General features: G+C 43.5%; 1 long non-coding RNA gene across 3 annotated transcripts in view; it reads left to right on the top strand.

The window, feature by feature from the left end:
• The window catches only part of LOC117098428, a 56,921-nt gene that overhangs the window by 23,149 nt on the left and 11,759 nt on the right, over positions 1-22,013 (top strand). For 2 of the 3 annotated variants that reach the window (XR_004443400.1, XR_004443399.1), the window contains exons 4-6: positions 2,670-2,781; positions 4,234-4,366; positions 9,988-12,563. This is a non-coding gene — a long non-coding RNA (uncharacterized LOC117098428). Of the gene's footprint in view, positions 1-2,669; positions 2,782-4,233; positions 4,367-9,987; positions 12,564-21,136; positions 21,278-22,013 lie in introns of those variants that run through there. The other variant, XR_004443401.1, reaches the window with a different exon arrangement.

The raw sequence follows: 22,013 nt of genomic DNA, 5'->3' as shown, positions 1-22,013 counted from the left end.
AGAAAGAAATAAAAGACATACAAATTGGAAAGGAGGAAGTCAAAGTGTCCGTGTTTGCAGGTGACATGATATTATGTATAGAAAACCTTAATGACTCCACCAAAAAAATGGTTAGAACCGATAAACCAATTTAGTAAAGTTGCAGGATGCAAAATCAACATACAAAAATCAGTAGTGTTTTTTTATACCAATAATGAACTATCCAAAAAAGAAATCAAGAAAATCCCATTTATAATAAATAATATATATATATATATATATATATAATCTAGGAATACATTTAACCAAGGAGGTAAAATATCTCTACAATGGAAACTATAAAACACTGATGAAAGAAATTAAAGAGGATACAAATAAATGGAAAGATATTCTGTGTTCATGGACTGAAATAATTAATATTCTTAAAATGTACATACTACTCAAAGTGATCTGCAGATTCACTGCAATCCCTGTCAAACTTTAAATGACATTCTTCACAAAAAATAGAAAAAATCAATTCTAAAATTTGTATGGAACCATAAAAGTTCCCAAATAACCAAAGCATTCTTGAACAAAAAGAACAAAACTGGAGACATCACACTACCTGACTTCAAAATATACCATACAAAGCTATGATAACCAAAATAGCATGGTATTGGCATAAAAATAGACACATAAACTATAGACACACTATGCAAATGGCACTAAATAGGGAACACAGAAAGAAATCCACACACAGCCAGCTGATTTTCTGTGATGGTACTAAGAACATACATTGGAAAAAGGACAGTATCTTCAATAAATGATGTGGGGAGAACTGAATGTCCATATGCAGAAGAATGAAACCAGACACCTACCTCTCACCATATGCAAAAATCAGCTCAAAATGGATTAAAGACTTAAATGCAAGATCTGAAACTATAAAACTACTGGAAAAAAAAAAACATAAGGGAAATACTTCATGACATCGATCTGGGGAAAGATTTTTTGGATGAGAACTCAAAAGCACAGCCAGGCGCGGTGGCTTGTGCCTGTAATCGCAGCACTCTGGGAGGCCAAGGCAGTGGATCACCTGAGGTCAGGAGTTCAAGACCAGCCTGGCCAACATGGCGAAACCCCATCTCTACTAAAAATACAAAAAAATTAGCCAGGCATGGTGGTAAGTGCCTGTAATCCCAGCTACTCGGGAGGCTGAGGCACAAGAATCGCTTGGATCCGGGAGGCAGAAGTTGCAGTTAGCCGAGATTGCACCACTGCACGCCAGCCTGGGTGACAGAGTGAGACTCCTTCTCAAAAAAAAAAAAAAAAGAAAGGCCTGGCGCAATGACTCACGCCTGTAATCCTAGCACTCTGGGAGGCTGAGGCAGGCGGATCATGAGGTCAGGAGATTGAGACTATCCTGGCTAACACGGTGAAACCCCGCCTCTACTAAAAGTACAAAAAATTAGCCGGATGTGGTGGTGGGCGCCTTTGGTCCCAGCTACTCGGGAGGCTGAGGCAGGAGAATGGTGTGAACCCAGGAGGTGGAGCTTGCAGTTAGCTGAGATCACGCCACTGTACTCCAGCCTGGGCGACAGAGTGAGACTCCCTCTCAGAAAAAAAGAAAACAAACAAACAAACAAAAAAAGCACAAGCAATAAAAGTAAAAATGGACAAGTGGAATTACATCACACCAAAAACCTTCTGCACAGCAAAGGAAATAATCAACAGAGTGAAAAGACAACCTACAGAATGGGAGAAAATATTTACAAACTGCATCTGAGAAGGAGTTAATAGCCAAAATAGATAAGGAATTTAACTCAATAGCAAAAAATAAATAATCCAATTTAAAAATGGGCAAAAGACCTTAGTAGATGCTTTTCAAAGGAAGACACACAAATGGCCAATAGGAAAAATGTAAGCCAGGCGCGGTGGCTCACACCTGTAATCCCTGCACTTCGGTAGGCCAAGGCAGGCGGATCATGAGGTCAAGAGATTAAGACAATCCTGGCCAACATGGTGAAACCCCATCTCTACTAAAAATACAAAAAGTTAGCTGGGCGTGGTGGCGGGTGCCTGTAGTCCCAGCTACTCAGGAGGCTGAGGCAGGAGAATGGCCTGAACCCAGGAGGCGGAGCTTGCAGTGAGCTGAGATCGCACTACTTACACTTTAACCTGGGCTCCATCTCAAAAAAAACAAAAACAAAAACAAAAATTAGCCGGGAGTGGTGGCAGGTGCCTGTAGTCCCTGCTACTCGGGAGGCTGAGGCAAGAGAATTGCTTGGACCCGGGAGGCAGAGGTTGCAGTGAGCCAAGATCACGCCACTGCACTCCAGCCTGGTGACAGAGCAAGACTCTGTCCCCCGCCCCCCAAAGAAAAGAAGAAGGAAAGAAAGAAAGAGAGAGACAGAGAGAAAGGAAAGACTTCAAGGAAAATATTTGTTCTTGAGGAGCTAAGAAGATAACTAGATAAACATATGCAACTCTGTTTCTCTGTCTCTTGCATACCCTTCTGTGTAAGGGAACAACAATTCTTTTCAACATCCTTTAATGTATGCCACCTCTTGAACACACAATAGCTAAGAAAATCTGTTCAGTTTTAAAATTAATGACAATGAGTGGTTTCTTAATTATGTAGGGAGAAACATTTTGAGGCTGTCTTTGTATCTTGTTTTGGTGGTGATCATTTTTTTTCATTCCCATGACTGCAGGAATATTGATCTCAGCGTTACTTTGACCATTAATGAATTATGATGGCAATAAGCAAAGATGCGCACCTGTAGCCTCTGGGGAGCTTAATCTTCTGCTACAACGTTTGCATTTGTAAGTCAGCACCTGTGTAATCTATATTCTATTTGTTATTCTCCTTTAATTACATATTGGTAGTGGTCCATTTGCAGGCTGGGAGCAACCAACTGGAGCATCAAAAAGATTATTAAAATATTGACTTTAAATTAAAAGGCCAAAAAGGAAACAAGACAGGGTTTGTTTCTACCCATTCCGTTATGATGATTCAGGAACAATTATTTCCTTTCATCTCAAGTTTCAAGAATTGTGCAAGGAACTCCCAAATGCCCTTTACATTCATCCATTATTTATATCTTGCCCCACTTGCTGTGTTTCTTTGTATTATCTGTGTAATCCATAGTTCAAATGTAAATTCAGATTTTCTCAATTGTTAAAATGATGTCCCAATAATTAATTATGAATGATTTTTTCCCCCAGATTAGGATCCAGTGTAGGATCCTGCCTTGTACTGAGTTCCCATGTCTCCTTTGTTCCTTTAATATGGAGAAATTTCTCCGCCTTTCTTAGTTTTCTTAATTTGACTTTTTTTTTTTTTTTCTTTTTGAGATGGAGTCTTGTTCTGTTGCCCAGGCTGGAGTGCAGTGGCGCAGTCTCGGCTCACTGCAGCCTCCATCTCCTGAGTTCAAGCGATTCTCCTGCATCAGCTTCACGAAGAGCTGGGATTACAGGCATGCACCACCACACCCGGCTAATTTTTTGTATTTTTAGTAGAGATGGGGTTTCACCATCATGGTCAGGCTGGTCTTGAACTCCTGACTTCAGGTGATCCACCTGCCTTGCCCTTCCAAAGTGCTGGGATTACAGGCATGAGCCAAGGTCATGCCATTGCACTCCAGCGTGGGCAACAAGAGCGAAACTCTGTCTCAAGAAAAAAAAAAAATTGACCTTGATATTTTTTGCCTGGTCATGTATAGCTCTTTTTGAAATAAGAAAAGTCTTGCTATTTTATAAAAAACGGACTGTCTTTGGTTTGGTAGTGTGGCATAAAATATCTTAGAAGGGATGAGTTATTCATTCAGTTCTAGATATTTTCTAATTTCTTTTGTGATTTAGTCTTTATACTACAAAATATTTAAAACTGGGTCACTTAATTTGTGATTTTTTTTTTTTTTTTTTTGAGATGGAGTTTTGCTCTTGTTGCCCAGGCTGGAGTGCAATGGTGTGATCTCAGCTCACTGCAACCTCTATCTCCCAGCTTCAAGCAATTCTCCTGTCTCAGTCTCCCAAGTAGCTGAAATTACAGGCTCATGCCACCACGCCCGGCTAATTTTGTATTTTTAATAGAGATGGGGTTTCATCATATTGGTCAGGCTGGTCTCGAACTCCTGACCTTAGGTGATCTGCCCACCTCGGCCTCCCAAAGTGCTGGGATTACAGGTATGAGCCACCACCCCAGACCAATTTGTGAATTTTCTAGTTACCTTTTTCCTAATGGTATCTATATTTCTTTCTTTTTTTTATTTTTAGAGACAGGGTGTCTCTCTGCTGCTCAGGCTGGAGTGCACTGGTGCAATCATAGCTCACTGCAGCCTCGACTTCCTGGGCTCCAGTGACCCTCTCGCCTGAAACCGTACTCCCCCTCAAGCAGCTGAGACTACAGGTATGTACCACCACACCCAGCTAATTTTTATTTTTTGTGGAGACGGAATCTTGCTTTGTTGCCCAGGCTGGTGTTGAATTCCTGGCCTCACGCAACCCTCCCACCTTTGCCTCCCAATGCACCGGGAGCCACCGTGCCCCGCCCTGTATTTCTATTACAAGTGATGTTTTAGCATCATTCTGTGAAGCCCAGGGAACAGATTCCGTATGATTTCAGTAATGTGAAAGTTGTTCAGACTTGCTTTGTTGTCCAGCATACATCAATTTTATAAATGTTCCAAATACACTTGAAAAGGAAATGTTTTCTGTGGTTGTTGGTGGGAGTGTTCCTCTTGTCAATTGTGTCAAGTTTATTAATCTTGTTCAAGCCTTCTGTATGTTAATGATTTGCTTATTTTTTGCTTGTTTTGAGTGTTTGCTTATTCTATCATTTATTGAGAGAGGGGTGCTAAAATCTCTCACTGAAAGTATGACTTCATTTCTTTCTTCAGTTTTTGCTGTATACATTTTGAGGCTAGGTTATTAGGTTGAATACAAATTTAGAATTCTTATATCTTCTGGTAAACTTAACCTTTATCTCATAATAAAGTTTTCCTATTTATCTCTAGCAATACTTTCTGCTTTAACCACTAATTTAATATTAATTAGCAACACCTTCTTTCTTCTGATTAATATTTGCATCGATTTTGTTTGTTTGTTTGTTTTTGTTTTGTTTTTGTTTGTTTGTTTGTTTTTTGTTTTTTTTTTATGAGACGGAGTCTCGCTCTGTTGCCCAGGCTGGAGTGCAGTGGCCCGATCTCAGCTCACTGCAAGCTCCGCCTCCCGGGTTTACGCCATTCTCCTGCCTCAGCCTCCCGAGTAGCTGGGACCATAGGCGCCCGCCACCTCGCCCGGCTAGTTTTTTGTATTTTTTTTAGTAGAGACGGGGTTTCACCGTGTTAGCCGGGATGGTCTCGATCTCCTGACCTCGTGATCCGCCCGTCTCGGCCCCCCAAAGTGCTGGGATTACAGGCTTGAGCCACCGCGCCCGGCCTGTTTTGTTTTTTGAGACAGAGTCTCGCTCTGTCACCCAAGCTAGAGCGCAGTGGCGCCATCTCGGCTCACCGCAACCTCTGCCTCCTGGGTTCCAGCGATTCTCCTGCCTCAACCTCCCCAGTAGCTGGAGCAGCTGGGATTACAGACATTTGCCACCACGCCTGGCTAATTTTTGTATTTTTAGTAGAGACGGGGTTTCACCATGTTAGCCAGGCTGGTCTTGAACTCCTAACCTCAGGTGATCCGCCCACCTCAGCCTCCCAAAGTGCTGGGATTACAGGCATGAGGCACTGAGCCCGGTCCATCCTTCTTTAATCCTTTTCCTTTTCCTATCCAATTACTTTCAATCATTTCGAACATTTTATATGGCTTTCCTTAATTTTTAAATATTAATTTAATAAATAATTAATAAAATATTTAATATTTTAAAATATTCCTTAAATTTTAATTTTTAAAAATCGTATTTTTGCTGATTTTTAAAAATTAAATTATAGACATTGTGACTATTCGAACCAACATATCTCCAAAAATAATTCCCTAATATCATCTAACACCGAGCCCACACTCAGCTAACTCCAGTTGTTTATAACGTGACTTTTAGAACTGTGTGTGTCGGCTGGGGGCGGTGGCTGGCACCTGTAATCCCAGCACTTTGGGAGGCCGAGGTGGGCAGATCATGAGGTCAGGAGTTCAAGACCAGCCTGGCCAATATGGTGAAACTCCATCTCTACTAAAAATACAAAAATTAGCCAGGCATGGTGGTGCATGCCTGTAGTCACAGCTATTCCGGAGGCTGAGGCAGAGAACTGCTTGAACCCGGGAAGTGGAGGTTGCAGTGAGCCAAGATCATGCCACTACACTCCACCCTGGGCGACAGAGTGAGACTTCATCTGAAAGAAAGAAAGAGAGAGAGAGAGAGAGAGAGAAAGAGAGAGAGACAGAGAGAGAGAGAGAGAGAGGGAGGGAGGGAGGGAGGGAGAGAGGGAAGGAAGGAAGGAAGGGGAACTGTGTGTCATTGCATTTAACTGTATGGCTCTTAGTCTTTTAAAATATAAAATAAGCTAACTTAATTGATAAATTGTTATATCAGGAGTGACCATAGGCAATGAAACAGATATTTTAAAAATAACTCTTAAAAATATATAAGGAATATATTCAGTACATCCCCTTTATAAGAAAAATCAGAAAGGTACAGAAAGTAGAAATAAGAAAAGAAATTTTTTATGGCTTATACCAGTTGTGAGCATGAGTACCTTCCTGATGCATTTATCTGTCTAGCTCCTTATCTGTCAATACTTTTACATGGTAAGACCGTTCTGTATGTAATTCTCCATTTACTGTAGGCGGTTTTATATCTTGCTTTATATCTTTAAAATTAATATGATTGTAATTTTTGTTTTTAAGTGACAGGGTCTCACTTTGTTGCCCAAGCTAGGCTGGAGTGCTGTGGCATGATCATAGTTCACTACAGCCTTGAACTCCTGGATTTAAGTGATTCTCCTGCTTCAGCCTTCCAAGTAGTTGGAACTATAGGTGGACACCACTGCACCTAGCTCATGAAAAAAAAAATTTTTTTATAGAATGGGATCACTTGCATTGTTGCCCAGGCTGGTCTCAAACTCCCGGCCTCAATCTGTCTTCCCACCTCAGCCTCCCAAAGCACTGGGATTACAGGCGTGAACATTTAGAGTTTTTTCCAATTGTAATAGTTAATAAAAATAAACATATTTTTGAAGAAATTTTAGTCTGCTTCACATTATAGCCTAATCCTAGACTCTGAAAAGTGGAATTTCTCCTCCCTCCCTTCCTTCCTTCCTTCCTTCCTTCCTTCCTTCCTTCCTTCCTTCCTTTTTCTTTCTTTTTGAGACAAAGTTTTGCTTTTGTTGCCCAGGCTGGAGTGCAATGGCGCAATCTTGGCTCACTGCCACCTCTGCCTCTCAGGTTCAAACAATTTTCCTGCTTCAGCCTCCTGAGTAGCTGGGATTACAGGTGCCTGCCACCACACCCAGCTGATTTTTGTATTTTTAGTAGAGATGGTGTTTCACCATGTTGGCCAGGCTGGTCTCCAACTCCTGACCTCAGGTGATCCACCAGCTTCGGTCTCCCAAAGTGCTGGGATTACAGACATGATCCACTGTGCCCAGCAATGAAATCTCTTAACACAAAGGCTTAACCTCTTTTAAGGCTTTCCAGAAAATTGTTCCAAACTTTTAAAATTCCAGTGAGCTACAGTTTACTACATTGAGATTAATGTCCTTGTCATAGCAGACACAGCCTGTGAGGCTTTGTGGATACTTGTTTTGGACACCTGTCCTGGAAGCTGAAGATGTCAGATACTTTCCCAGGATCTCTTTTTTTTTTTTTTTTTTTTTTTTTGAGGCGGAGTCTCGCTCTGTCGCCCAGACTGGAGTGCAGTGGCCGGATCTCAGCTCACTGCAAGCTCCGCCTCCTGGGTTTACGCCATTCTTCTGCCTCAGCCTCCCTAGTAGCTGGGACTACAGGCGCCCGCCACCTCGCCCGGCTAGTTTTTGTATTTTTAGTAGAGACGGGGTTTCACCGTGTTAGCCAGGATGGTCTCGATCTCCTGACCTCGTGATCCGCCCGTCTCGGCCTCCCAAAGTGCTGGGATTACAGGCTTGAGCCACCGCGCCCGGCCTCCCAGGATCTCTTGAAGCTGGGGCACTGCCCTCCGACCTGGGATAGACCAATCCAATTGGCTCCCTCCAGACTGCGGCAGAGGCTGTTTATACAAAGAGGCACAGTAGAGAATCCTTTTGGGGGATGCCTGTAGTGGCAGGAGCTGAGGGGTGCTGCATCTGATGCACAGAGCTGAGGTGGTGGCCATGAGGTCCAGCACTCAGCACTGGTGGCAGTGGTGTCCTCACCAGTAAGGGCTTGGGCATGATTTTGGCTCTGGCTGTGGCTGATTCTAGTTTTTCTTCTTCTTGCCTATTTACTGAGCCTGGTTGTCTAGCCTTTCCTGATCTTCTTTCAAGTCCCAGTATCCTTCAGTAAATTACTTTTCTATTAAAACTAGTCAGTTTGATTCTATTGCTTGCAAAGAAGAATGTGATGAATCTTCTATAAAGGGATTCTTCTGTGTAGCAAGGCCCGTTTCAAATAGCAGGAGAACTGGCATGCTGAGGGAGTGCCAGGGCGATACAGAGAGCTCAGCATGGTCACGTGTCAGGGCTGGGAGTTGGAAGAGCCCAGGTCAGTGAACTGGGACAATATTGGAATCTGAAGGTAAAAATAGCTTCTTAAGAAGTTAACATCAGCCAGGCGCAGTGGCTCATGCCTGTAATCTCAGCACTTTGGGAGGCTGAAGCCAGTGGATCACAAGGTCAGGAGATCGAGACCATTCTGGCTAACACGATAAAACCCCACCTCTACTAAAAATACAAAAAATTAGCCGGGCATGATGGCAGGCACCTGTGGTCTCAGCTACTTGGGAGGCTGAGGCAAGAGAATCACTTGAACCCAGGAGGCAGAAGTTGTAGTGAGCTGAGATTGCACCACTGCACTCTAGCCTGGGTGACAGAGCAAGACTCCATCTCAAAAAAAAAAAAGAAGTTAACATCTATGGCCGGCCACGCCTCCACAACTTTGGGAGGCTGAGACAGGTGGATCACTTGAGGCTAGGAGTTTGAGACCAGCCTAGCCAACATGGTAAAACCCTATCTCAACTAAGAAGACAAAATTATCTGGGCAGGGTAGTGCATGCCTGTAGAACCAGCTACTTGGGAGGCTGAGGTAGGAGAATCACTTGGACCCAGGAGGTAGAGGATGCAGTCAGCTGAGGTTGTACCACAGCACTCCAACCTGGACAACAGAATGAGACTCTATCTCAAAAAAAAAAAAAAAAAAAAGTTTGATTCTTGGGCATGCAGTCTGTATGGTAACAGAGTGATTCGGGGGCTGATTCAGGAATCCAGCTCTTGTAAATGTGTTACTAGAATCCAGGTCTGGTAAGGTGCCTAAACATTAAGCCTCTGAATGGACAAGAAGCCAGGCAGCCTAGGTTGGAGACGGGTGTTGGGTCTGAGACTATACATGGGGCCGGGGGCAGTGGTAGATGGAGCTGTGCCGACATGGAGTGGAAGCTAACCACCATCGGGGAAGGCCATGGCAACCACTTAGGAATTTCTTTTTGGCTATTTCTTCAGAACCAATTTCCAAGTAATATGACAAAAGCAGCCTCATAATGTAAGAGGTAAACTCTGTTTCTGACCAAAAACAGTATTACTCAGTTTGATATCTTTCCCGTAGGGATGGGCTTTGGTAAATTTAGGCCATTTCAAAAATCCAGAAAACCAAGTCTGTAACCACTAGGGACATTTAAAAGAACATCGCCAGCTTTAAAGGCGATCTTTAGAATAGTTATTTATTTAGGCTTTATGTGTTTCCAAACTGAACCAGTGTTTCACATCAGTTATCTTCTCTAACCCTCTCAACAACCTGAAAGGTAGGTATTAGTAATCCCATTTCATGGATGAAAGAACAGACTGAGAAGTTAATTATCAGATTAGATTGTAAATGAGTGGTAAAGCAAGAATTCAAACCCAGATCTGGTTCACTTTTCTGTAGGCAGTGTTTAAGAAGGATCCAGAAATACTTCAAGCAATGCCAGTGGTAGTGTTGCCTTCTCAGAAGACTGCTTTCAGGGGAACAGTATACATCTGCCCTGTAAATTCTGGATGGTAATATGACAAAAACTCTCTGCTTGACCCAGCTCTAGTGAGACTACTCCAAGCCCTCTTCTCAACATGGCTCAAGCTTGGGCTTCAGTGTACATTTTGTTGGGCCTGCATTGCTCAGTTTTAGCAAGAGTCCGGTTAAGTTAAAGAGAATGTCACCTTTGATATCAGATTCTTCCATATCTGATCAAATTCCTCATCCCCTACCTTCAATATCTGATCATTCTGCCCTGTCTGCACCAAGAATCTCCCCTCACCCTTGGTGTCTCCTCTTAGTAATTTTCCATCCACCAGTCTCTTCCCACTCTTCAAGCCTACTCCTTGGCTGTAACTCCCTACCCCTCCTTGTCTTATTTGCAGTTGAACTCTGTTCTACACTGAGGTCTCTTTTTCCTGATTGCAATAGTTCCTGAATAAAATCTGTTTTTACTGCTTTATCCACTGGCTAGCTCTGGTTTTCTTTACCAGAAGTCACAGTTAACACATGTGAAAACCCATTTGCAAAACAAATCCGTAAGACTCAGTCCATGTGCTGTGAAGTCTTTGATTAAGGGCTTAAAAACAATGAAAAGTAATAAACAGATCTGAATACAATTCAGGTAATAAAACACTTTCATTGGTTTTCATACTCAGCAAAAGTATTTTTACTGATTAAAAGATAAATAATCCTCACTCTACTAACTCAATGACACATTGAAACATTAGCCTAACTTGTGCATCTTTCAGCGAAGCTACTCTCTTTGCGTAGGCACAGCCTTTTCCGCCAAGGTACAGGAGAGCAAGCCCACGCATGAATTCCGTTCATCTCAGGGCATTTCTTTCTGTAGTTCTTAATGTGTCTTTGTGAAGGAATGCACACTCAAAACAGCTGAAAATCTAACTCTCTAGATTTCATTTAGCTAACATTAGGCCAGTCTTTGGACTGAAGGTAATGCCTACATATAGGAGGAAGGGAGAGGAATCTCTGAATTGCAACCCTTTTAGACTTCCTCCGTGATGAAGCAGAGAGGGGAGGACTATTGTTTGGGAGATGTGTGTGGGAGGTGAAGATTTCAGATTTTCTTTAAAGTAATAGTTGGCTGCACAGGCAGCAGCAAAGCCGACCTGTACATTGTGGGATTGTCTCTGTGTTAAGAGGTCTGGCCAAGCTGGGGGGCCTCAGCAGGGGATTGCTCAGTTGATCAAGTCTTAATTTGTCTCTTCCACTCAGGGTGGTGCTGTCTGTCCCTTTTATCTCCCAATCACCGACATGGTGAGAGATGTTGAGGGCAGTGCTGTGTTATCTTAAGGTTTCCTTCAAGAAAGCAAAACCAAACAAACAAGCAAACATGCTTTGCTTCCCAACTGTGCACCCCTAAGGGAGATTCAAAGGCTCTTCTGAACCAGACAGGTGCTGATGTCTCTGCTGCCGTTTGGATGTGGGTTTGGCGAGGGTGGCAGGAGTGAAGGGAAAGCAGAGGAGTGAAGGGAAAGCAGAGGAGTGAAGGGAAAGAGTGAGGCAGAGGGATCTCGATTGCCATTTCTTCCTGTTGCAGTTGCTTCAGACGGTTCAGCTTCCAGCCAGACAGTTCCTAATGGACCTGCACAGCATGCAAAAAAACCCTTCTTTGTAAAAATAACTCCTTTGATTTCTCCCAGCCTTGGGCCCTGTTTAGTTAGGGGCAATGACCAGGAGGCAAGTCGTTCCGGGCCTTGCTGGTAGAGTGAGGGGGAGATTGCCCATGGCTTCCCCAGCTGCACTGCCTGTGGAGCAAAGGGTTCAGAAGCAGAGAATTTTTAAAAATATAATAATAATAAAAAGAATGAAAGAAAGAAGCCCTCTTTGAAAATCCTTACTGTTTCCCACTATCTCCTACAGCGATTGCCCTTTCATTAGTGTGGAAATCCAACAATGTGGAAATCGAGTTTTGTGTGTGTGTGTTTTTTTTTCTCTTTGATATCAGCCTAACCCTTGAGGCTAAACTTGTGGTAAGCCACCTGTCCACGTTAGCTAAAATAAAGTTGTAGCTGGAATCACCACCTAGTCCTTTAGCTGTTGTACATTTTCATGTTTATCCTTTGAGGCCTGAGACAATAACCACATATTGCTTTATTATTCAGGATCCCGTGGGTTGCTGGCAACTGAAACCCAACTGAATTTGTTTAAGAATAAGGGAGGAATGTATTGGGAGAATATTGGGATATTTTAAGTAACTGAAGGAGGGGTTAAGAGGTCAATCTATGAGAAAGACAAGGAACCAGGCAGAAATTTAACAATAAAATGAAATAAAATCGGAACCAGGACTCCCAAGTGCCCCCTGGATTCCTTCTCTCTCTGTCTGCAGCTCTATCCCTCCTGGTATCCAGGGCTTTCTCTCTCATTGTAGATCTGAGTCTCACATACTGTGGGTTAAAACACCAATGAGGGGCTGATTTTGTTTCTTTTTTTCTTTTCTTTTCTCTTTTTTTGAGACGGAGTCTTGCTCTGTTGCCCAGGCTGGAGTGCAGTGGCGCCATCTCGGCTCACTGCAAGCTCCGCCTCCTGGGTTCACGCCATTCTCCTGCCTCAGCCTCCTGAGTAGCTGGGACTACAAGCGCCCGTCACCACACCTGCCTAATTTTTTGTATTTTTAGTAGACACGGGGTTTCACCATGTTAGCCAGGATGGTCTCGATCTCCTGACCTTGTGATCCACCCGCCTCGGCCTCCCAAAGTGCTGGGATTACAGGCGTGAGCCACTGCGCCCGGCCCTGATTTTGTTTCTTAATTCTAGATAGAAAAGTCTTGGGGAAGGCTCTGACTGTGTGCGCTTCAGGCAAGGGTGCCAGCCGGTCCACACAACTCTAGTTTGGTGGAGGCGGGGTCATATAAGAACATGGCCACACTCGCCCCATCCGGTGAACCACTTGTTTATAGGGCGGAAAGGAGCAATTTCAGAAAGGGGGCTTCTTTCTTGGAAGGATGGGTTCTAGTCAAAGCAAGCAGCAGCCATTTACTAAACATACATAACATACTTGCGTAATGACCTGAGAAATGTTTCTTAGGGATTTTGGCCATCTTGGTAATAATCAGAGTCTTGGTAAAAGTCAGAAATCAGAAACCTAATCAGATGCATCTACGTGGCAAAAACTCTTAAGATTCTTTGGTTTGTTTTTAACTCGAAACTCCAAAGAGGACAGAATATATTGAGAATGACTGGACCCACGCTCTAAAGCAAACTAAGTACATAGCAGTTACACTCAGATTTATATGTACCACAGTGCATGGGACTTCAGTGAGTTCTTATATTCACCTCTAGTTTCTCCTCCCTGCGGAAGCAGTGACCACAGCAGATGGAAGCAGCTAAGGGGGTTTTCTAGGCTTACTTGAATTGAATTCTCTTTTGCATGCTCACTGTTGTTTTTTACTTGCTTGATTTGGTCTAAGCTGAGATGTCCACTCTTTAGGGGAGGACTGTTATTTTGGAGACTTGCCTCTGCCAGCTCACTGGACGGGCTGTGCTCACTGTGGCCTCCTGACCTGGATGAGTCGGTCAGCACACTCTCAAGGGGCCCTGTCTCTTTCTGCATGGGTGGCTGTCTCTGCAAGAGCCGTGATGGTGGGTAAAATGTTCAAAGCCCCATAGGCAGGATGAAATGCACCATTGTCTATTTACTTAACTCAGTGGTGTCTGACGTAAGACCACAGAACACACCTTCTTTCCATCGCCCATCTTGCCTGACCCTACCTGCTGGCAGTATGTTGCCAGCAACCTGGATATTATTGTTAATTAATTCATGCCTAACATGCAGTGACTTATACTTGGTATTGCTGAGTGTCTAAGAATAGGCACAGCCTGGAATTGAGAAGTGAAAACTGCAAAATGGCTGGGTGGAAAAAATGATGGGACACAGAGCAGGCCTTTTGGTGTTTTCCCTGTAGTTATGTTTTACAGGTTAAATAAGATTAATATTCATGGTGAATCAAGAGCAATTAGCTACTTTGCATGTGTTACTGCTTCTTAGCCTATTCTAAACTCTGTTTTATGTATTTATTTTAAAGGACTTTGCCTTGATTAGGGCCAATCGTATAAGACCTTGTACTTTGCATATTTGCAATCATGTTTGCATGTTTGCATTTCTAAAGTTTTGAATTTCAAATCAGGCAACGAGTTTCAGCAAATATACTTTAGGTACACATGACCATAATCAGGACATGAGACTATACTACAATAAAATCCCAAAATGGCCTCTAGGGATAAACTATTTTATGTTTTCTATTTATAATAAAAATTTGGGATGAGGGTTGGCTTTATTTTAAAAACAGAATAATTCAGAATATAATTTAAATGCAAAATTGCAAACTAGTATTTTTTCTAATTATTTTCAAAATCTGAACCCCCTGACAGGGGCAAGGGAAGGTTGGAATATTCTTATCCATAATGATGACAGAACAACAGGCCTTTCCCCTTTTCTTTCCTCTTATTCCCTGGGACAGCAGTGCCCGCTGTCACGCACCTATCACTTACTCTCATACTGTTTTCCAGGATACTTGGCCAAGGCATCTTCTAACACGTTCTAAGATGATTTCAGAAATAATTTTTATCAGATCATCGCTAATCTTTCTAACAGATCTATGAGGTAAACATCCCAGGCCCACTCGCTGTAAATCTTAGGGCTCCAATTTTTATCCAGATTTTTTTGACTTTTAATCAAGGACCTTTTTCACTTCATTTATATTTCTCAAATTAAGATCTGAAGATCCTTGAAAGTCTTCAGTCATATTCTCAAGGGGCCTTGAGTTCTCTATGAGAATTCAATTTTGTATTTTCATTTTGATGCTAATAATCAGGGAAGATCAACATATTTTGGTTCATTTGGCTGATCAACTTAACGGAGAACTTCCACATACTTTCGGGGCCTGCATTTTTATCTGTGTGTAAGATTTTCTTGGTGACAGGGAGTGACAGTTTCTTTGTCAGAAAAATCATTGTAAATGATTTAAAAAAAACAAAACACACAGACATGTGAATGTTGTGTTCTCACCAAGTGAAGGCCCGATGACCTCATCACAGGATGTACAAAGGAAGGTTCTGCGTAACGTAAATAGAGACAAGCAGTGGAAGCATTGAGTCACTGCGAAGCATGAGGCCAGCAGGCTGAACTCAGGAGAGCCTGGACAGGGAGCACCACTTTCACGCTGTTGAGGGGAGTGAGCATTCTGTATTTGTTCCATTAAATTAAAAGTATTCATTTGAATTGTATGACTTTCCTACATTTGTTGACCTGTAAGTTTGTTTTAGTTTTATTGTGGCATGATGTCTATATGCAAACATTCTTTATATCTAGTTTTAAGTTTATATATATTATAACGTTTTAATAAAAATCACTTAGGATGACATCAGAGGTCCATGAGAATGTCTTTCCCCTAAAGACAGTCACACATTATTCCCTCAGCACTCCATCATAGGCTGTTTCCAAAGAAGTTTCAGGAAAGAGGAAAGTATATTTGAGGTTTTTGTTTGTTTGTTTGTTTTGTTTTGATTTTTTACAGAGTTTCACTCTTGTTGCCCAGGCTGGAGTGCAATGGCACAATCTTGACTCACTGCAGCCTTCGCCTACTGGGTTCAAGTGATTCTCCTGCCCCAGCCTCCCAAGTGGCTGAGATTACAGGCTTCCACCATCATGCCTAATTTTTTGTATTTTTAGTAGGGACAGGGTTTCACCATGTTGGCCAGGCTGGTCTTGAACTCCTGACCTCAGATAATCCACCCGCCTTGGCCTCCCAAAGTGCTGGGATTATAGGCGTCAGCCACCGCACTGACCCATGTTTGAGTTTTATGCAATTTATGTTGGCAACTTGTTAACAGCACCAGAGGCCCTACCTTCAAAATATATCCAGAGTTCAATTGCTTTTACTCCCTCTACTCTTAGTGCCTGGTCCCGTCACCATTTCTCAGCTGCCTGGATGACAGCCACAGCTCCCAGCTCCTGCCAATCCCTCTGTCCATTCTCAACCTGCAACCAGAGGGAGGCTGCTCAAGCCTGAGCCTGAGCCTGTTGCTCCTCTTCTTCCCACCTGCTAATGGCTCCTCGCTCTCTCAGAGTGACTGCCAAAGGCCCCCTGACCAGCAGGCCCTGCACCAGCCCCTGTGCCTCTCCAGCGTCTCCACGGCTCCCACTGCTGCAGCTGCACTGACCCCTCCCTGCTCCTGGAACACACCAGGCCTACTCCTGCCTCGGGACCTTTGCACTTCCTTTCCCACTGCTTGGGAAGCTCTTCCCTAGACACCCAGTGGCTGCCTGCCTCCCTTGGCTCAAGTCTTCTCTCAAATCTCATGTTGGCAGTGATGCCTTCCTGACCACTCTGTATGAAATTGTAAACCCTAGGCCGGGCACAGTGGCTCACGCCTATAATCCCGGCACTTTGGGAGGCTGAGGCAGGCGGATCACCTGAGGTCGGGAGTTGGAGACCAGCCTGACCAACATGGAGAAACCCTCTCTCTACTAAAAATACAAAATTAGCCGGGCGTGGTGGCGCATGCCTGAAATCCCAGCTATGTGGGAGGCTGAGGCAGAAGAATCGCTTGAACTCAGGAGGCGGAGGTTGCAGTGAGCCAAGATCGTGCCATTGCACTCCAGCCTGGGCAACAAGAGTGAAACTCCATCTCAAACAAACTAACAAACAAACAAACAAAAATTGTAAACCCTACCCCTCCAGTGCTTCCCCTTCTCTTTCTCTGCTTCATTTTTCCCACATGATGTATCCTCAAACACATTATTTAATGTATTTATATATCTGATACAGTAAAGGCAAAAGTTTACCCATTGCCTAATGACCCAAGGGACTTTTTGTTTATATTTTCTTTTAATCTTATACTGTGTACTTGTTACAAAATTCAAAAGGTACACAAGTGAATAGTAAGTCTTTCTTCGTCCCACTTTCTATGCTGTACTTTCTATGTATTTATCTTTTTGTTTTGTATTAATTATGACATCAGCTTTGTTATAAATTAACATATAATCTTAGTAATATTATTTCAAATTATTGTATTGCCATTACTTGACCTTTTCAGCATATGACAATTATTTGCTATTGTAAATAACACTGTGATAAACATATTTGTACTTGAAACTTTTCCATGTTTGGGTGATTTCCTTAAGATATATTCAAAGAAATGGTATTCCTAGGCCAGTCCCTTTAACGGACATTTTTGAGATTCCTTATTCATATTGCTAAGTTAATTTTGTAATAAAAGGCCAGGCGCAGTGGCTCACGCCTGTAATCCCAGCACTTTGGGAGGCTGAGGCAGGTGGATCACAAGGTCAGGAGATGGAGACAATCCTGGCTAACACGGTGAAACCCCGTCTCTACTAAAAAATACAAAAATAAATAAATAAATAAAGAGATAGGCGAGGTGGTGGGCGCCTGTAGTCCCATCTACTCAGGAGGCTGAGGCAGGAGAATGGCATGAACCCGGGAGGCAGAGTTTGCAGTGAGCCGAGATGGCGCCACTGCATTCCAGCCTGGGCAACAGAGTGAGACTCAGTCTCAACAACAGCAGCCAGGCACGATGGCTCAAGCCTGTAATCCCAGCACTTTGGGAGGCTGAGGTGGGTGGATCACCTGAGGTCAGGAGTTCAAGACCAGCCTGGCCAACACAGCAAAACCCTGTCTCTAGTAAAAATACAAAAGTTAGTCGGGCATGGTGGCACATGCCTGTAATCCCAGTTACTCGGGAGGCTGAGGCAGGAGAATTGCTTGAACCCAGGAGGCAGAGGTTGCAGTGAGCTGAGATCACACCATTGCACTCCAGCCTGGGCAGTAAGAGTGAAACTCTGTCTCAAAACAACAACAACAACAACAACAACAGCAAAAGTCTATAAAAATGTGCCATTTAAGGCCAGGTATTGTGGTTCATGCCTATAATTCCAGCACTTTGGGAGGCCAAGGCAGGCGGATTACTTGAGCCTGGGAGTTCAAGACCAGCATGGCCAACATAGTGAAACATCGTCTCTACTGAAAATACAAAAGTTAGCCGAGTATGGTGGTGAGTGCCGGTGGTTCTAACTACTGGGGAGGTTGAGGCACGAGAATCGCTTGAACCCAGGAGGCAGAGATTGCAATGAGCCAAGATTGGGCTACCGCACTCCAGCCTGGGCAACAGAGCAAGACCCTGTCACACACAGGCACGCACACACACACACACACACATGCCATTCAAACAGCAAAATCTGAAAGATTTTAACCAATTTATTTATTTATTTGAAACTTTGTTTCACTCTTTCACCCAGCCTGGAGTGAAGTGGCACAATCTCGGCTCACTGCAATCTCTGGCACCTGGGTTCAAGCTATTCTACTGCCTCAGCCTCCTGAATAGCTGGGATTATAGGCACCCACCACCATGCCTGACTAACTTTTGTGTTTTTATTAGAGACGGGTTTCGCCATGTTGGCCAGGCTGGTCTCACACTCCTGACGTCACGTGATCCACCTGCCTTGGCTTCCCAAAGTGCTGGGATTACAGGCCTGAGCCACCACACCTGGCCTTTTTTTTCTTTTTTCTTTTTTTTTTTTTTTTTAATCAATTTTTCAAATGTACCTTTAACAGACATTTTTTTTTCAGACGGCCAGAACCAACTGTGCGTTCTTTTAGAACCTCTTCTCCAGCTACCTGGGTGGCCAAAGGTGGGGAAGAGGGGACAGGAAGAGTCAGGGCATAAGGGCTCTGAGAATCTTTTGGTTTCTGGCTCCACTTCTCTTTTGTAGGGTCTGCTGAGGCTTTGCTAGGCCCAGAGAGATACAAGCAAGGGGTTGGGGCTGTGGAGACCGGAATGGAATATAAATAAAAATCAATAATCACATGCCTAAAAGTGTTCCCTTCATGACCTTTCAGCCTTGGTCAAATCATTTTGGTTTTTTTTTGTTTGTTTTTTATTTTTTATATTTTGTAGAGATGGGGTCTCCCTATGTTGCCCAGGCTGGTCTCAAACTCCTGGGCTTAAATGACCCTCCCACCTTGGCCTCCCAAAGTGCTGGGATTATAGGTGTGAGCCACAGTTCCTGACTGGTCAAGGCATTTTGTATTGAAGATTTCCCTCTTAGACATAGACTGAATCATACCTAACACTTACGCATGTAAAAGGATGGACTTGGGCATTTAATGCTCCTTACACGGCCAGTGATATGTAAGTCTAAAGAATTGTCTACTCCAGCCGAGTGCAGCGGCTCATGCCTGTAATCCCAGCACTTTGGGAGGCTGAGGCAGGCAGATCACCCAAGGTCAGGAGTTCAAGACCAGCCTGGCCAACATGGTGAAACCCCGTCTCTACTAAAAATACAAAAATTAGCCAGGCGTAGTGGCGGGCGCCTGTAATCCCAGTTACTTGGGAGGCTGAGGCAGGAGAATCACTTGAACCCGGGAGCCAGAGGTTGCAGTGAGCCGAGACTGTGCCATTGCACTCCAACCTGGGCAACAAGAACGAATCTCCGTCTCAAAAAAAGAAAAAAAAAAAAAGAATTGTCCACTCCATTTAGTGATTAGTAATATTTCAGTGGAAAAGACCTCAACTAAGGATAATTGTTTGGATAAAAATATTTCAATTCCCATAGCAAAAAAAAAAAAAAAAAATTCAGTTCCAAATTCTATTGCTTCCCCATTTAAATGAAAGTACAGAAATCCATTAATTCTGTAGCACATGCCCGAGAGCAGATAATAGTCCAAAGGGTGCCTTCTAAGGAAGGGTTGTTGGTTCTTTCATTCTTCGCATTATTGAGAAAACTGAAAAATGTTAGTCTGTAAGATGATTTTTTTTCCATTAGAAGAGAACAGAAGTAAATATCAGAAATGAGTAATATTTGTAGTCTCCAGAAACGGTATGGCTTAGAAACTGGGATGAAGAAAGACTTACTCTTCATATCTGTACCTTTTGAATTTTGTAACAAGTAAATGCATTACTTATATAACAACGCATCTGTCAAGAGAACAACAGCGAAAGGTGCACCTTATGTCTCCTGACACTGACAAGAGGTCCTATCTCTATGGTCTTTGCTTTTCAACCAGGTGATCCCTTCAACCAGGTGAACACTACAAATCCCATTAATAGGGCTCTACAAAAAAACACAAAAATTAGCCAGGCATGGTGGCACATACCTGTAATCCCAGCTACTTGGGAGGCTGAGCTGGGAAGACTGCTTGAACCCAGGAGGCAGAGGTTGCAGTGAGCTGAGATGGCACCACTGAACTCCAGCCTAGGTGACAGAGTGAATCCCTGTCTCAAAAACAAACAAACAAACAAAAAACTAGTTTCACCTGTTTCTTTCTATTTGCATAATGTGACTACTAGAAAGCTTAAAATTAAAAATGTGGTTCACAGTATATTTCTCTTGGACAGCACTGTCTGAAGTTTACTGTGAGCCCAATGTGTCCAAGGACCTAAAGCTACTAGAGTGTAGTTAGCATATGAATGGCAAGGAGGTTGTGGCAAGGACAGGCCTGGATATAGGCAGTGATCGCAGCAGGCATGATTGCCCTTGGAGGTCATTTCAAGGGTTCAGACCTTCCTAAGAGTATAGGAAGCTACTGGGGAGATTTCCTCAGGGCAGTAATAAGAACAGACCTGCATTTTAAAAAACACTTGGCTTTTGTAGGAAATTCATAGGAATGACTGCTGCAATCACCTATAGCTGTTCTGTGCACTTAGACGAAAATCCAAATTCCTCATCTCAGCCTCCAAGGCTGTTTGCATTGGACTCCAGCGTCCTGCTGCCACCTCATCAAATGCCATGACCTCCTATTGTCTCTCTGAAACAGGGCAGAATCTTTTCCATCTCAGGACCTTCTCACTTGTAAATTCCCTTTGCCTGAAATGCTTTTCCTTGGTTCATCTCAGAACTGGCTCTTTGTAATCAGAGGTATTTTTTTTTCAGCTTCTGTGTCACCTCCTCAGAGAAGCCTTCTCTCACCCCCCTTCCTAAAATATCCTCCTCCAGTTAATTATTTCCCTCATTGCACTTATCACTGTCTGAAATTATCTTAGGATTTATTCGTTTGCTTGTTTGTGGTCTGTGTTTGCATATTAGGTTGTAAACTTCTGGAGATCAAAGGCCTTGCTAGTCTAATTTGCTCTTTTGTATGACGATGGATGCTTTGAGGATGGAAGGGGTACAAGGAAACCTGTAGACCAAGTGCAGCAGAAGGCCCAGGATAGAACTCTAAGGATGGTAAGTGTGCAGGAGGTGAATGACGGAGGGAGAACAGGCGCTGGAGACTGAAGGAGCATCCAGGCAGAAAGAGCTGCGTCCTGCCACGGAGGGCCATGGAAGAAAGGGTTTCAGGAAGGAGCTCTTGGTCAATAGCAGAAAGTGATGCCTAGAGGATAAGTATAGTGTCCACTGTCTACAGTGAGTTGGGGGCATTGGTAGCCTTGGGAGAAGTATGTTCTGTGGAGTGATGGGATGGAAGGCAGATAGCAGTGGGCAGAAGCACAAGGAGGAGGTGGTGGAATAGAGGGGGTGGATGTACACACCTCCACTCCTCCATGACATGTGACAGTGGGAGATCCAGGGATGGGGCTGGAGTCGGATATGGGGCCTTTGGAGGAATTTTTTTTCTTTTTTTTTTTTTAATCAAATGGGAGACAATTGAGCTGATAGACTGAAGCTGGAAAAGTTAAAGGAAAAGGAGAGATAGGAGATGATATGCACCCTCTGCTTCCTGGGTTCAAGCGATTCTCCTGCCTCAGACTCCCGAGTAGCTGGGATTACAGGCGCGTACCATCACACCCAGCTAATTTTTGTATTTTTAGCACAGACAGGGTTTCACCATGTTGGCCAGGCTGGTCTTGAACTCCTGACCTCAAGTGATCCACCCACCTGGGCCTCCCAAAGTACTAGGATTACAGGCGTGAGCCACTGCACCCGGCCAGGATATTTACTCAACACTTGTGATTGGCAGACA

The sequence above is a fragment of the Trachypithecus francoisi genome, unplaced genomic scaffold (assembly GCF_009764315.1).
Source record: "Trachypithecus francoisi isolate TF-2019V2 unplaced genomic scaffold, Tfra_2.0 Lachesis_group16, whole genome shotgun sequence".
Classification (NCBI taxonomy): domain Eukaryota; kingdom Metazoa; phylum Chordata; class Mammalia; order Primates; family Cercopithecidae; genus Trachypithecus; species Trachypithecus francoisi.
Note: the sequence above shows the minus strand (reverse complement) of the source record. Positions and strands in the feature narration are given on the sequence as shown.